This window comes from Miniopterus natalensis, chromosome 12 (assembly GCF_054644295.1).
Source record: "Miniopterus natalensis isolate mMinNat1 chromosome 12, mMinNat1.hap1, whole genome shotgun sequence".
Lineage (NCBI taxonomy): Eukaryota > Metazoa > Chordata > Mammalia > Chiroptera > Miniopteridae > Miniopterus > Miniopterus natalensis.
In genome coordinates, this window is record NC_142092.1 from 59,659,942 (window position 1) to 59,675,567 (window position 15,626).

At 36.0% G+C, this 15,626-nt stretch overlaps 1 protein-coding gene across 1 annotated transcript in view; it reads left to right on the forward strand.

The window, feature by feature from the left end:
• MEGF9 (multiple EGF like domains 9) overlaps window positions 1-15,626 on the forward strand; it is a 79,705-nt gene that overhangs the window by 24,330 nt on the left and 39,749 nt on the right. The gene's annotated exons all lie outside the window — the stretch shown is intronic.

A 15,626-nucleotide genomic window follows, 5' to 3' on the forward strand; every position in this document is an offset into this window, starting at 1 on the left:
CCTATGCATTTAAAAATGTTCTCATTAAACAAAAGTCCTTTTCCCATCCCCACCTCAATCCCTGGTAATTACCATTCTACTCTGTTTTTCTGAATTTGACTAATTTAGATACCTTATATAAGTGGAATCATGTGGTATTTGCCTTTTTGTCACTGGGTGATTTTGTTTAACATATGACTCCAGAGTTCATCCATGTTGTAGATATGGCAGAATTTCCTTGCTTTTTTTTTTTAATTAAAAAAAAATCTTTATTGATTGCAGAGAGGGGAAGGGAGAGGGAGAGAGAGAGATAGAAACATCAATAATGAGAGAGTCATCATTGATTGGCTGACTCCTGAATGCCTGCCACTGGGAATGGAGCCCAGAACCCAGGCATGTGCCCTAACCAGGAATTGAACCTTGATCTTCTGGATCATAGGTAGATGGTCAACTGCTGAGCCATGCTGGCCAGGCTCCTTGTTTTTTTAGGCTGAATAATACTCCATTGTATGTGTATCCCACATTTTGCATATTCATTCATCTGTTGATGGGCATTTGGGTTGCTTCCACATCTTGGCTGTTAACTAATAAAGCTGCTCTGAACACTGGTTATACAAATGTCTCTTCAAGACCCTACTTTCAATCCAGAAGCTGGGTCATATGGTAGTTCTATTGTTAACTTTTTGAGGAACCTCTAAACTGTTTTCTACAGCAGTTGCACTGTTTTATAATCCCACCAACAATGCAGTGATGGTATAGAAAGTGGTGAGTGAGATACATGAAATCAGAAGTGAAGTAGGAAGAATGGGTAAGTAAATTCCACTAGTGTGGAGATAAATTTCCCTTAGACAGAGTGTGTTTTTGTTAGATATTTAAGCTAACATTGCTTACTTCCCTAAGACTGACAAGAAAAAATTCTGAGATGCTCTGAATTAAATTACAGTAGGCGGGAGGGTGGAAGGAAGAGACAAAAGAGGTTAATCAGTTAACAACTGCAGGGCAAAACCTGCAAAAGACTGCTTATATTCCTGAATATATGTTGAAACTTCGAATTAACTTCCAGGTGGCTATTTTCCATGATTATGTAAAGAGAACAGCCAGGTGACTCTGCTTCTTGCTTATACATGAACTTTCTGGATTGCTGCCCGCAACCAGCCTGAAGAAATCTTCCTTACAGACTTTGTACCTATCTCAGAACTAGCCCCACTTCACCTTCTCCCATCCACTTTAACTATAGCCAATGTAAATTATTTCAAAACAACTCACATCTTTCTTCCCCAAACTGTTTGTATAAAAGAGCCTGGCCAGCTCTGTGACAGTGAATGTTTGTCCTTTTTGCCTAGCCCTGTAGGCTCCAGGACCAGGTTCTTTTCTGGCTAGTGTTTGGGTCAATAAATCTTTTCTTTCAGAAATGCTTTCAGCCATCACTTTTTTTTTTTTTTTTTAACAGACTGTTACTTCGGGGGGGGGGGGGAGCCAAATTATTTCTTTTTTGATTTATTAAATTTTTTATTTTATTTTTGTGGGTACTTAATATAATATATATATTTAATTGAGGTAGCATTGATTTATAATATTATGTCTCAGGTATACAACATTATAATTTGTTATCTCTGTACTCTATAGTGTGCTCACAACCAGAAGTCCAGTGTCTCTCCATGCCACACGTTTGACCCCCTTTACCCACCTGGTCTTTCCCTTGCCTACCTTCCCCTCTAGTAATCACCAGTCTGTTGTCTGTATCTGCAGGTTTTTTTGTTTTGTTTGTCCATCTGTTTCTTTTCATGTGCTTTGTTTTGTTTTATGTGCCACATATGAGTGAAATCACATGGTGTTTGTCCTTTTCAGTCTGACCTCACTGGGCATAACACCCTCAAGGCCCACCCATGTTGTCATAGGCGGCAATATTTCATTTTTCCTATTGCTGAGTATATATACCACATCTTTATCCATTCACCCGTAGGTGGACACTTAGGTTTCCAGATCTTGGCTATTGTGAATCATGCTGCCATGAACATAGGGGTGCATATGTCTTTTTAAAAAAATATATCTTTATTGATTTCAGAGAGAGGAAGGGAGAGGGAGAGAGAGAGATAGAAACATCAATGATGAGAGAGTCATTGATCGGCTGCAGCCCGCAACCCGGGCATGTGCCCTGACCGAGAATCGAACCCCGATCTCCTGGATCCTAGGTCGATGCTCAACCGCTGAGCCATGTCCAGCTGGGCAGTGTATGTCTTTTTGACTTAGTGTTTTTATATTCTTTAGATAAATGCCCAGTGGAATAGCTAGATCATATAGTAGTTCTATTCTTAATTTGTTGAGAAAATTCTACACTCTTTTGCATAGCTGCTGCACCATTTTACAATCCCAGTGACCATGTGGCGATAGCATTTAATAGTATAGAAAGTGATGAATGGGATATGTGAAATCAGAAGTGAAGTAGGAAGAACAGGTAAATTTCTACTAGTGTGGAGACAAATTTTACTTGGCCAGAGTATGTTTCCCTTAGACATTTTAGTTAGCATTGCTTGCTTCTCTAAGACTATTACTTCAGGAGTGGAGGAAGGAGACAAATTCCTTCTTTTTTTATTTGATTTATTATTGACCACTGGTCCTTGAGAATTTCCGAGATTGTTAACTTTGGGTAGTGCCTTAGCAATTGTTCGGGGAAGTTTGAAGGCTGTGTTTTGTATTGTTTGCAAATTTGAACAAGGTCTTTAACATCTTGGTGTTCCCAAATTCTTATTTAAAAAAATACTGCCTCTCAATCTAGGTTTAGACCACTTATGACCATTTTGGTTTTCTCTTAAGGATCCTGTGCGCGCGCGTGTGTGTGTGTGTGTGTGTGTAAGGAGGGGTGATTAAGTTCCTCTAATGGTGTGTACAAGAGCAGGAGTGAGCAGTGGAGTTGGAAGAAGGGTTTCTTCTCTCTCATGCCCTTAGTTTTGAATTTGAGGTGCTACCCAGATGCTTGGTCATGATGATGAAGCAAAGAACTTTGCAGCTTGCAGTGTAAAACAGTGTTCATCCTGTGTGAGTGTCTGATGGTTGTGAAGAGTGGCAGGGCAGTAGGAAGAACTTGTCAACGTGTTTTGAAGGGTAAGAGACAGGGAACACAGAGTAAGGAAGCCCACTTCCAGTTCCAAAAGGAGAAAGTACTTTTTTTAAGTGTCCTTGGGGATAGTACAAGGCTCAGCTATTTTACTTGGATCTTAATTCCAAATCTATTAAACTTTTAGCACCGCAGACAACTGCAGACAGGTATATTTTCCACCCTGCAGTGTTTATTTATTCAAAAAGCAAACAGACTTAATTTCACTTTATAATATACAAAGAGGTATCTGCGTGTTTGCAGAAGCGATCTTTACTAGTGACACTGCCCGAATTTAGGTTTTCCTGTTAGACTGCTGCAATAGTTTATCAATAAATCTATCATGTCCAGTCTTCTCCTGAATCCTTCCTTCACTCTGCTGCTCAGGGTAATCTAATCTCAAATGGATGCCTATGGCCATCTGAGATTGGGGAAATTACTTAATTTCTCTGTGCCTCCATTTCTTTATTTTATCCCCTCTCTCACCTGTACCTACCTGAATGGTTCCTTGAAAGTTTTTAATGATCACGCATGTAAGGTACATAAAATAGTACCTTGTGTGTAATAAATAAATAAATAAGTGAATAAATAATAAATATTAGTAGAGATAAATACTGTTGGCATTACTATTGTTGTTATTTTTGTTTTTGTTGTTTTTACTTTTGAACCCCATCAGTATTCTGCTCAAGAATCTTCCATATTTCCCTTTGTTACAGCAAACTTTTTGGGTACATTAGAATCACATTTGAAGCCTGTAAAAAATGCATATTCCTGAGTACCCCCATCAGAGATTTCTGTTCTATAGGTGTAGGTTGGGACTCAGGAATCAGTGTTTTGTTCTGCTCCCCAGGTGATTTTGAAGCAGGTGGTGCTTATTTGGAGAATCATTCCATGTAGGATGAAGCTCGAACTCCCTACACTGGAATTCAGAGCCCCAGTGTAGCTTTCTAATATGTATTTTCTTCTTCTATTACTTCCTGCCAGTCTTTGTTGCAACCATAGTAAGTAGGATTTTTTCTCTACTCACTCTTCCCTGTGTTCCCCGTGTGTTTTCTCAGGGTGGTATAGCATAATTTTGTGATCAAATACATATTTATTCCTAGTAATCCACAAACCACCTACTTAGTAAATGTTTAAGAATTGGCTGGGATGAATGTTAAACTGTAATATGTGGGACCAACTTTACCTGTTTTGAAAATTAGGAAACAGTTTCTAGATTACATCACTGGGCATCTTAGGATGGTATTTTTAAATTGCCCTTTTCACTTGCTCTCTATGCATTCCTTTTCTCTGAATTAATTTCCCAGATATTACGATGAGCAAATCCATAGCTCTAGCCTGTAAGTTTCTCAGCTGTGCCCTGTAAGCAGAGACACCTAGGCGAATCTAGTCCCAACCTCAGAAGCAATCGGCAGTACTTGAAACTGAAGTTCTTTTCTTTTTCTCACATTTTCTGTTCTATTACTACAAAATTAATGCATTAATGAATTTATTTAGGGTAATTTTTTTAGTGCATTCAGAAATCTCTGATGATCTCTTTTTGTTCTCAGTTTTTGCAATCTGTAGTAACATTTAAGGATTCTGCTTTGCTAAAACAATTCCTTATAATAAAAAGTTAGGGTGGGGAAAGAGAAAGTCCTGTCCTAGGTATTTTCTTTGCCTTGTCTTCTCTAATTCTTAGAGCACCCTCCAAAGTTAGGTTTCATTATCCCAATTATATAAAGTTGGCCATTCTGTATTTTATTATATTTTAATAGCTAAAATTAATTGAACACATGCAAGGCACTATTTTATGAAAAGTCTTTACAAAGAGGGTGTGAAATTTAAGATCAAAGAGCTTACAAACAATGGATTCAGTATTTAAACTCAGGTCCCTTGACCTCATAGACTGATCTCTTTCTATTGTGGCCTGGAGCCAAATTCATTTTCTGTATTTGCTTCCCCTCCCCCCCTCATCTCCCCTTGAACTCAAGGGTACTGTGAAAAATGCTGTAAATAAAAAAGTTCATGCAACTTCAAAGTTTGATAGAATAGTTTTCATTTCAAGCCACAGAGGTAGTATTTGGTTAGTTATTTTTTAAAATTTTATTTTCAATTACAGTTTACAATCAATATTATTTTGTATTAGTTTCTGGTATACAGTTAATTCTTTTAGTGAATCCTAAATTTGATAGGGACCTGACAGAATAAAATGCCCTTTCAAAAAGTAAGCAGTTAACTCTTATTAAATGGCAAAATTAAGGCTGTTGTTTTTCTTTAAAGCCTTGAAAAATGCAAACAAATGGGAAAATAGTGGCACAAAAAGAAAAAAATTTGCCTAGGTTCAGGTAGCAGTTTGGCAGTTTAGTAGCATTCATATCCAGAATTTATAGAGATAATAGAAATACTAATTAGCAGTATTATATTAGCTATGCAAATGTGTTTAAATAAAATAAACAGATCCCAAATATTAAATCATGAGCATGTGTCTTTGGCTCTAAACAATATACTAAGACTCACCAGCCAAATGTAAATGTGAGGTGTTCTGAGTCTCCAGCTGAAAAATTTTTATATCTTGAGCAACTCTCTCCTCCATGCCCTACTGTTTGCTAATCATTGGACTCGCTATTACTTGCTTACAAAGAAAACATAGAAAGAAAACCCAAAACAAAAAAACAAGTGCATTTAACAGTACTAGGTGGAATTTTTTTCTTTTTCTTTTTTGTTTGTTTTGTCCCTTTCCTCCTTCCCTTCTTTTTAAGGAGGAAAGCCCTGTGGTGAAGTGGAATGAATAAAGGCATTGGAGTTAGATAAACCTGGGGTTCAAATGCTTTCTCAACCACTTACTGTAACTGTGGTTTTGGGCAAGTACCTAGCTGCTTTAAATTCTAGTTTTCCTATTTATGAACAACTGTTGCAAGGTTGTTGTGAAGCTAAATGTTCATGCAAGTAAAATGTCTGACAAAGACTAAGACATGGTAGGTAATAGTAAATGGTAATAATATTTAGTATAATTAGTAATAAAACTAGTAATTAAGATAAGCAGTTGTGTGAAACAGTTTGCTCTATTTTACCAACAAATGGTTGTGGTTGAGGAAACTCAGAATTTTATCTGTTGTTAGCCAGGTAAGATATGAGCTTCAGTGGAAGACTTCACTCCATGTAACATAAAAATAGAAATCTTACTGAGAAGCATCAAGGGGAAAACCATTAGAAATATCATAAAAGAGTTCATCAAAATGAGTATGTGTCTATACCAAGAAATCTTAAGTTAATAAGTATTACTAGCTAACACTAACTAGAAGAGATAATGGAAAAAAGGTCACAGTTTTAACCATTACCACTAATGATGAAAAGTTTAGAGATAATCTCACCAAGATATGTATGAAACTCATATACATATTTTTTTAGTTATGAAATTTCACTGACAGATATAAAGAAGGACTGAATAGATGGAGAAGCATACCAATGCTCATAGATGGGAAAACTGAGTACTGTAAAGCTACCAGTTTTCGATACATTAACTTTTAGAATAAGTGGAATTATTGGGGAAGTTACAATAGGTCTTTTTGGTTTCTTTCATTAGTGTTTTGGAGTTTTTAGCATAAAGATCATATACATATTATGTTAGCTTTATACCTAAGTATTTCATATGGACAGATGGCAAGAATCATCCACATTTTATGGGTTGAGGCACTGAAACTCAGAGCAGTTAGACTTATTGAAGGCCACCGAGGTGGTTAATTAGCAGCAAATTCTGATTTTGTGGCATCCTGCCTAGTGTTTTCCTCCTGGTTTTCATAGGCAGAAGCTTCTTATAGTGAAAAGGTATAGCCTTTGAGTTATTCAGTTTGTGTTCCAGACTGTTCTTCAGTAGGGGTTAATTGAGTGATTTGGTTGACCTCTCTACGACTCACTTTCCTCATTCAAGGTAAGTACCGCACAGGATGGTGGTGAAGACTAAAGGAGACCACATGTATAGTTTCTAGTGTGATGTTTGATATGCATGTAGTACATGCTCAATAACTTTGTTACTATTAGTAGTAAAAGCTAGTTGTTATAACCTTTCCCAGGACTTGTCATTTTATCTCATTAATTAAGTGAATTGTCGAAAACTGGCAGTGAGCCAGGGACAAGCACTAAAAACGTGTCCTTAAATGCAAGACAGAAAAATTTCTATAAAACCTGTGTCATGTTTCCCCCTCTTTTCATTCATCTACCATAAAGTAGAAGAACTGTTTTGCAGTAGTGAATTGTGATTGGGAATTTTATTGGATATATTTTTATTTTAAAAGGTAAAGTGTAAAGTTTTTCTTTAAAAGTGATGGCTTTAAAACTTTCCACATTTCTTCAAAGTCTGGTTTAACTCAAGAAACTCATCAGCTTTAATATTAAATTTCCCAGCTTTATAAAGATTTGTGACTCTGCCCTGGCATAACATAAATGTGAAATGTAATTTGAGTATCAGTGTTATGCTAGAGTAAGATCTTTTGCAAAAATAAAAATTTTGTATTGATAATTTCTTTTCCCTAGAATGAGGCGTTTCCAAGATTCCTTTACTCTAAACCTACAAAGAGAAATACAGGCCTAATAAAAAGTACATTGTAAAAATAAAGATACCATACACTTTGGAAAACAGGCTTATAGTCAAGACAATATAACTCGTTATTTTCTGTTCTTTTGATGTACAGGTAGAGGCTTGAATTAAGTATTATTACTCTTGATTCCGACAATTATTTTTCCTTTTCAATTTGAAAATCAAGAGAGATGTTATTTTTGTAGATGCTATCTTAGGTTTTTTAAAAAGGGTGAAGTTCTAAGTTGCATAGGCTGGATAGATTCAGAGTTCTTATACTTACATGCATTTTCCTGACCTTTGTTTAAATAGAGTAGGGTTTTTAATGATGAATCTCAAAGGGAAATAAACAATTGTATATGAAAAAAGGGATGGAAATTCTGTACATCTGTAGCTTTCATTTTTTCCTATTCTTCCTCATTCTACAGTGGAGCAATTACAACCTGACTTAAGTTAGAGCTAAAGGGAAAAGATTCTACTTCTTTAGTTAAGTAGCATTTTTAAATCCTAAAATATTCCACAACTCCTTATGCAATAATCAGTTAAAGCATTAATCAACCCTTGCTATCTTAATTGTAACATTAGTTTTGAAAAAGACTAAGTTGTTAGTTGGGTCCCCTGTTGACTCTAGTGCACACTAAAGTAGTTGCTTGTGGCATATCACGGCTTCCTTTTAGCAAAATTTAAGAATGTAGTGAAACCTCATTGCTTTTTAAGAAAGTTTTTGTTTGTTATAAAATTTACATCCGATAAAATTTACTCATTTGGTATTCAGTTCTGTTAGTTCTAACAAGTGCACATTCAAGATGCAAAACAGTTTCATTACCCCTCAAAATTTCCTGTGCTTTTTTGTAGTTGGCCCTTCCTTCTACCCCCAATTCTTGGCAAACCCCTGATCTATTCTCTGCTCTTGTAGTGCTGTCTTTACCAGAATATCATGTAAATGGAATCATACAATATGTAGCTTTTGAATCTGGCTTCTTTCATTTAACAATGTATTTGAGATCCATCCATATTCTTACCTATCAGTAGTCCATTCCTTTTTATTGCCAAGTAGTATTACATTGTAAAGATGTACCATGGTCTCTCCAATTCACCAGCTGAAGGATATTTGTTTTTTTCTAGATTTGGGTGATTATGAATATAGCTGCTATAAACATCAGTGTACAAGTTTTTGTTTAAACATAGGTTTTCATTTTTATTGAATAAATACCTAGGAGTGGAATTGCTGGGTCATACTGTAAAGTATATTTAACTTTATAAGAAATTGTTAGACTACTTTCCAAAGTGTCTTACTATTTTAAATTTATACCAGTAATTTTTTAAAAAAATATATCTTTATTGATTTCAGAGAGAGGAAAGGAGGGGGAGAGAGAGAGATAGAAACATCAATGATGAGAGAGTCATTGATCGGCTGCCTAGCCCGCAACCTGGGCATGTGCCCTGACTGGGAATCAAACCCCAATCTCCTGGATCCTAGGTTGATGCTCAACCGCTGAGCCACACCCGGCTGGGCTACCAGTAATTTTTGAAAGTTTCAATTGCTCTGTATTCTTGTCAGCACTTGATATCATCAGTTTTTGTTTTTTTAAATTTTAGCCATTCTAATAGGTGGGTACTCATTGCCCCTTAATGTGCAATTTGTTCTTTGGCTTCCATTCAGTGGATGTTGTTATAATGGTTGCATTGTGTGTATAGAGAATAGAGATACTTTTATCTACTTTTGCAAGTCAGACCATGGTACTAACACTCTTAATAACTGCTATCTATTTTGCACTTAGAATTTTTGAATAAATAAATAATATTTATCAGAACCCTAGATATATGCTTACTAGGTGGTCATGCTTTTCTGATAAAGATACTAAACTATAATATGTGTCTAAATATTAAATCTATTTATTATATTGCATACCTACTTTGCATTGTTTTCTTTGTCTCATTTAATAGTCAAATAATAGGCCATAGTTAATAGAGAAAAAGGAAGAAGGAAAGTGAGAAGGTATAGGAATAGGAGGTTATTCCCTAGGAAGTTTGGAAGATGTTTTTCTTTGGCCGTAGGGTACAATGCAGGAAATGGTAACAATTATTCCACTATGACGGGTGATGACATGGCCTCTGTCATATGACCTCAGTTCATAAAGCTCCCAAAATATTTTATATTCTGCAGTCAGCTTATTCTTATGTAATAATGAGCCCAAGACACTCAGTTTCTTCATAATTGTAAATGACCTCCTGATACTAACAAAGTAATTATGTTTTCCTGCTGCAGATACTAAAGTGTAGTTAGTATACAAATAGAAATGTAAACTTTCTAGACATTTTGAAGTCCTGGGGATAAATTCTTCCCTTATTTTAAGGACTGCTGAAAACTTGTACTTTAGAAGAACACCTTCTATATTAATATCTATAAAGATATTAAATAATTTAAGAACAAAAAGTATACTTTAGAATACTTTGCTTATAGCTTATATGGATAATGTTTTATGTGGGGGTTTTGTTTGTTTTTAACCCTCACCCAAGGATATTTTTTCCATTGCTTTTCAGAGAGAGTGGAAGAGAGAGAGAGAGAGAGAGAAGGAGAGAAACATCAATGTGAGAGAGACACATCAATTGGTTGCCAGGTCAGGGATGGAGTCTGTAACCGAGGTACATGTCCTTGGCCAGAATCGAACACAGGACCCTTCAATCCTTGGGCCAATGCTCTAACCACTGAGCCAAACTGGCTAGGGCTTGATAATGTTTTAAAAATATTTTTAGATACACTTAAACTTACTAATGAATTTTTTTAAAAAATATATCTTTATTGATCTCAGAGAGAGGAAAGGAGAGGGAGAGAGAGAGGTAGAAACATCAATGATGAGAGAGTCATTGATTGGCTAGCCCGCAACCCGGGCATGTGCCCTGACTGGGAATCGAACCCCGATAGCCTGGATCCTAGTTCGATGCTCAACCGCTGAGCCATGCCCGGCCAGGCTACTAATGAATTTTTAATATTTTGAATTTGGTTATAAGATTAAGTACTAAGCCTTAATACATTTTAAATACGTATCTTTTAGTTTTTACTACTTTGAGATTGAACAGAAGATGCCATCAATATTATAGTACATTTTGCATGTCTCTGAATATGGGGAAGAATGAAAAGTTTTGAAATAGCTTGAAGCAGTTTTTTTATTCTTTCAACATCTGAAAATATTGAAAAGCAAGTGCGAAATCATTGTTGAAGGAATAAAAAAGAGTCCAATTAAATTTTGCAAAGGTACTTCCACAGTCTTGCAAGAGGCTATCAGTAGGACTTCATGCTATATTCCTGAACTAGATTCTGGTGAATGGTTCTGTGTTAGTTATATTTACAAGTATTTTTCCAGTATCTATGTAATTCTTATTTTTTAAATGATTTTAGTTCAGCAACAATGCTGCTATCAGTTTACATTTCTTTGTTCTATAAGGTTTGTGTCATGAATGGACTGAGGACACAATTTTTTCATCTTCTTATTCAAATCTTTTATTTACTGGTTCTATAGTTCTTTCTTATCTGCAAAAGACTGATACACTATTGTACCAAACTGACATCTTAGGTAATTACAGACTCCAGAAGGGACTCCAGAAAGAGGTACAGAGAGAAGGAGGACACATTAAGTAGGACATACTATCACAATTAATATTTTTCTAAAGTCAGCTTATTCTCATCAAAGTAGCTCAGATACCAAAACACAATTAAAATTTGTTAGAAGATATAATGGACTTTTTACTGAGCAGGGACATGAGGTGGTTTTAAAAATCAAGGTAGAGAGAAGCCTGCCAGGTGTATCAAAGGTCCAGGAAAGGTCTTTAGTATGTTCAAGGAGATAACCTTTTACAAGGACAGGTGTTTGTGCATGGGGTGGGGTGGGGGGTTATGGGACTTCTCAACTGAAGTACTCTTTTTTTTTTTAAGTGCTTAAAATTTTCATCTCTCGGCCCTTGGTAGGGAATGTTTGAAAAAGTGCAGTGTTTGATTTAAATGCAAGGATTACTTTGGATACTTTTGTACATCAAAATCATCCTGTAAGTTCAAGTTCTCAGAAAAACACACACATTTATTGTCTTTCCTTTGGGCCTTTATATGTCTATTTTCAAACAGTTTGGCACCAGATTTTAGTTTCTTATTCTTCTTCAGTGTTCAAATCACTGTGTTTCATTGCTCTTCAGAAGCCAAACAGAAAGAAAAAACATTGCCAAAGGTTGCAGTCTCTCTGCTAACATTTACTTTCTAACATTAACATTCTTTTCTATTTCTCTATAGAGTTTTCCTAAGAATTATAGGGCATTGAAAGGAAATCTGCTACTGAAATGGCAGAGAGTTCATTCCATATTTACTCTCAGGCAATGAAAAGAGCTTCTGGCATTTTATTCAGCCTTGTCTGTGATTACCTTTTTGTGTCCTCTTCATATTGTTTCATTCCCTTTACCACCCATTAGTCATATTACAGACTCCTTTGTGCTACTCTGGTGTCTGTGATTCTACCTCATTAAACATACCAGTGCTTCATCTCTTTTCGTTGGCTATAGGCCCTACCCACTGTTTCTACCAACTGAAATTTTCTTTCTTTTCATTTTGCCAGCCTCCTAGTAAATTGCATTGTTTCTGTATTAACTCCTGTATGGTTCCACATGAATGTCAAGAATGGTGAAGGCTCTTAGATTTTACTCTACTTACAAGCTAGCAAGTTTTCCTGACACAACTAAATGGATGTTCATGGTGTTTTACAGTTATTACTATTGCTCATACTATTTATTTACTTGAATAATTTCATTTGACATTGATCACTGGGATAGGGCCTTGGATTCTGAGCTCCAAACAGGAATGTTCAACATGTACCAGGCTTTGCTTCAGCTTCCCTTCCTTTGGTTAATTTGGAGAGGAATGTCAACATGATAGTGTATTGTTATCTTGATACATCAGCCCCCTTCCTGGCACTTGGGTGGTCTGTCTTGCTGAAATGTTTGCTATTCACCTCATTACTGTTAGGATTATTAGAACCAATAAATGTTCTTTTTTATTCTCTCTGAAACCATGTCCTAAATCTTTTTGTTTTTGTCATTGTATTTGTAGGAACCCATACTGGTAATGTATAGAGCCAGGCATATGTGGGATAACATTTTATTCTCTACTTAGATGGCCCACAACTTTAAATTTTAATGCAATGATTACTTTGGATACTTTTACATCAAAGTTATCCCATAAGTTGCCGGGCTGGGTGTGGCTCAGCAGTTGAACATTGACCTAGGGTCCAGGAGATCACGGTTCAATTCCCGGTCAGGGCACATGCCCAGATTGCGGGTTTGATCCCGAGTAGGGGCGTGCGGGAGGCAGCCAATCAATGACAACTCTCTCATCATTAATGTTTCTGTCTCTCTCTCCCTCCCTCTCCCTTCCGCTCTCTGAAATCAATAAAGATATATTTTAAAAAAAATTATCCCATAAGTTCAAGTTCTCAGAGAAAAGCATGAATTTGTTTTTTCTTTGGGCCTGTATATTTCTATTTTCAAACAGTTTAAAAACTGCCATGGTAATAAATCTAATCCTGGGCTTTCAGATCTTGTCCGCAGGGTATAACAAAGCTGTGTGGTCTGTGAATGTGACATCTGAATTGTGTTTATTTTATTAGATATTATTTCTACCAGTGATGTATTAATTATTGCAGTACTCCAAACTACTTCCAGCTTATATGTTGGAGCTAAGCATTATAGGTACTATATTATGCTCCTTTTACGTCTGAGCAAAGAAAGGCACAAGGTTAGCTAACTTGCCTAAGGTCATAAAGTTAGTGAGAGAACTAGATTTAAACCTGCAGCTGTCTGCCTCTACAATCCGTGCTCATGTCTGCTCCACTTTACTGCCTCTTCACATTATTGCCATGAGAGTTATAAGTAGTAGTTGTTATGGATTCTCACTAAAGGCAATGAAGTTAGAGTTTATGGAGGAGTAAATTTCAGCTCATTCTTGAAATAGGGGATAGATTTGAATATGTGAAGAGGAGAGAGCATTTTAGGAGGAACAGAATGAGCAAAGGTTCACAGATGGGACTAGAAAGAACATGTTCAGGGTATAAAGAAGAGTTTGAATTAGCTCTATAGAAATAACTAATGAACTTGTTTAGTATTGAAGATTTCTCCATTAGAACTTTGCTGAAAATAAAAACACCTTAGTTTGTCTTAGAGTTTCTTAGATTGAGTTCTTTTAAAAAATACTACTAATCTTATCTCATTCATTGAGAATACTGATTCAGGTTTAGATGAAAGTACATTAGTAAGGAAATAATAGGATAACATTCTCAGTCTTTTTGAAAAAATCCTCACTGGAGGGTGTTTTTATTGATTTTAGAGAGAGAGGGAGCAAGGGAGAGAGGATGGGAGAGAGAGAGAGAGAGAGAGGGAGAGAGGGAAAGAGAGAGAGAGGAAAAGGGAGAGATAAATTGGTGTGAGAGAGAAACATCAATTGGCTGCCTTCTGTATGTGCCCTGACCAGGGATCAAACCTGTGACCTGGGTATGTGCCCTGACTGGGAATTGAACCCTCGACCCTTCGGTCCATGGGACGACACTCCAACCAACTGGGCCACACTGGCCAGAGCAAAATTCTCACTCTTTATTGTAGAGTTTTAAAATTTGTTCTTTTTTTGAGCTAGCTTTGCCCCCACCAGTGTGATTTGGTTAGGTAACTTGTGATGAAATTGGTCCAGCAGGAGGAATTTGGATGTATGTTGAAATTCTGCCATATTTTGGAAGAAAAATGCTATTTTAAGCATTCTGGTAATTTTTGGTGGAGTTTCATGAAGTTGCCATTGGCAGGTTTACAGACCATTAAACATGGCTTCCTTATTTACACACACACACACACACACGCACACACACACACACACGTGAAAACATGTAACTGTCGAAGAAATGTCATGCTTACATAGCTAATAAAAATAAGAATATTGATTGACATGGGAAGTTGATTCTGAAGTTTGGGGCTGAAGAAATCTGAACTCTTCTTTAGGTTTTGTAACTAACTCACTGCTCAAGCTTGACATCCATAAAATAATCACTCACTCATGAATATTCATTTGGTAAATTTACAAATTAGAAGAAGGGGAAAGAGCAGGGAGATAAGCTGACATCAAAGGTTAAGAACTGAAGAAATGTGGGAGGTATGGAGTTGGTATAGAGTTAACCAAGTGGGAATATCTTTGTGGAATCCTTTATTTTGACGTGTGAATAAGCTGCTTGTGATGACATAAAATTTTTTGAAGGTTAATTTCTTTTTCTAGAATAGAGAAACTCCTTTATAACTTTTTAAGACTGAATTTGCAGTTATCTAGTAACTTTTAAGAAATCATCAAAAATTATATTAAAAGTTATTTTTTCCAAGCTAAACTTTTATCAGAATAATGCCATTTTATATAGTACCTTATCTATTGAGAAGTATAATTTGTATCATAGATTTCTCTGAGCTTTTTAAACCTAGGTTCATAGCTATTTTGGAATAGGGGCTATTCCTAAAATGTGTACAAGGTTTTGTTTTATCTGCAGTTGGTTTTAACTGTAATTTTTTTGTGCATGTTTGCAAAGTCCCATGTTAATACAGTGTCAAACTATGCTGAAAATGCTTTCCCCCTGATAAAATGAGTATTAATAATAGCACAAACCAAATCCTAACTGACCTTTGAATGTATCTGAATTAAAAGGTTAAAGCCAAGGACTTCTAAATATTTTCATCTAAAGAACTGTTTGAAATATACCTAAAGAAAATGTTTATTTTCTAAATCTTTTAATTTGGGAAAGAGATTCAAATTGTGATTGGTTTTAGCCCACTGATCAGGATGACCCTGTAAACTTGCTCATCTGGGATTTATTTATCATTTGCTCACCTTAGACTCTCAATTCTCCATTAATTTCTTCCTGGGAAGAACATATTTAACTTATGATTCCAGCTGTAGCACAATCTTGTCTGACCTATATAAGTTACCAGAGT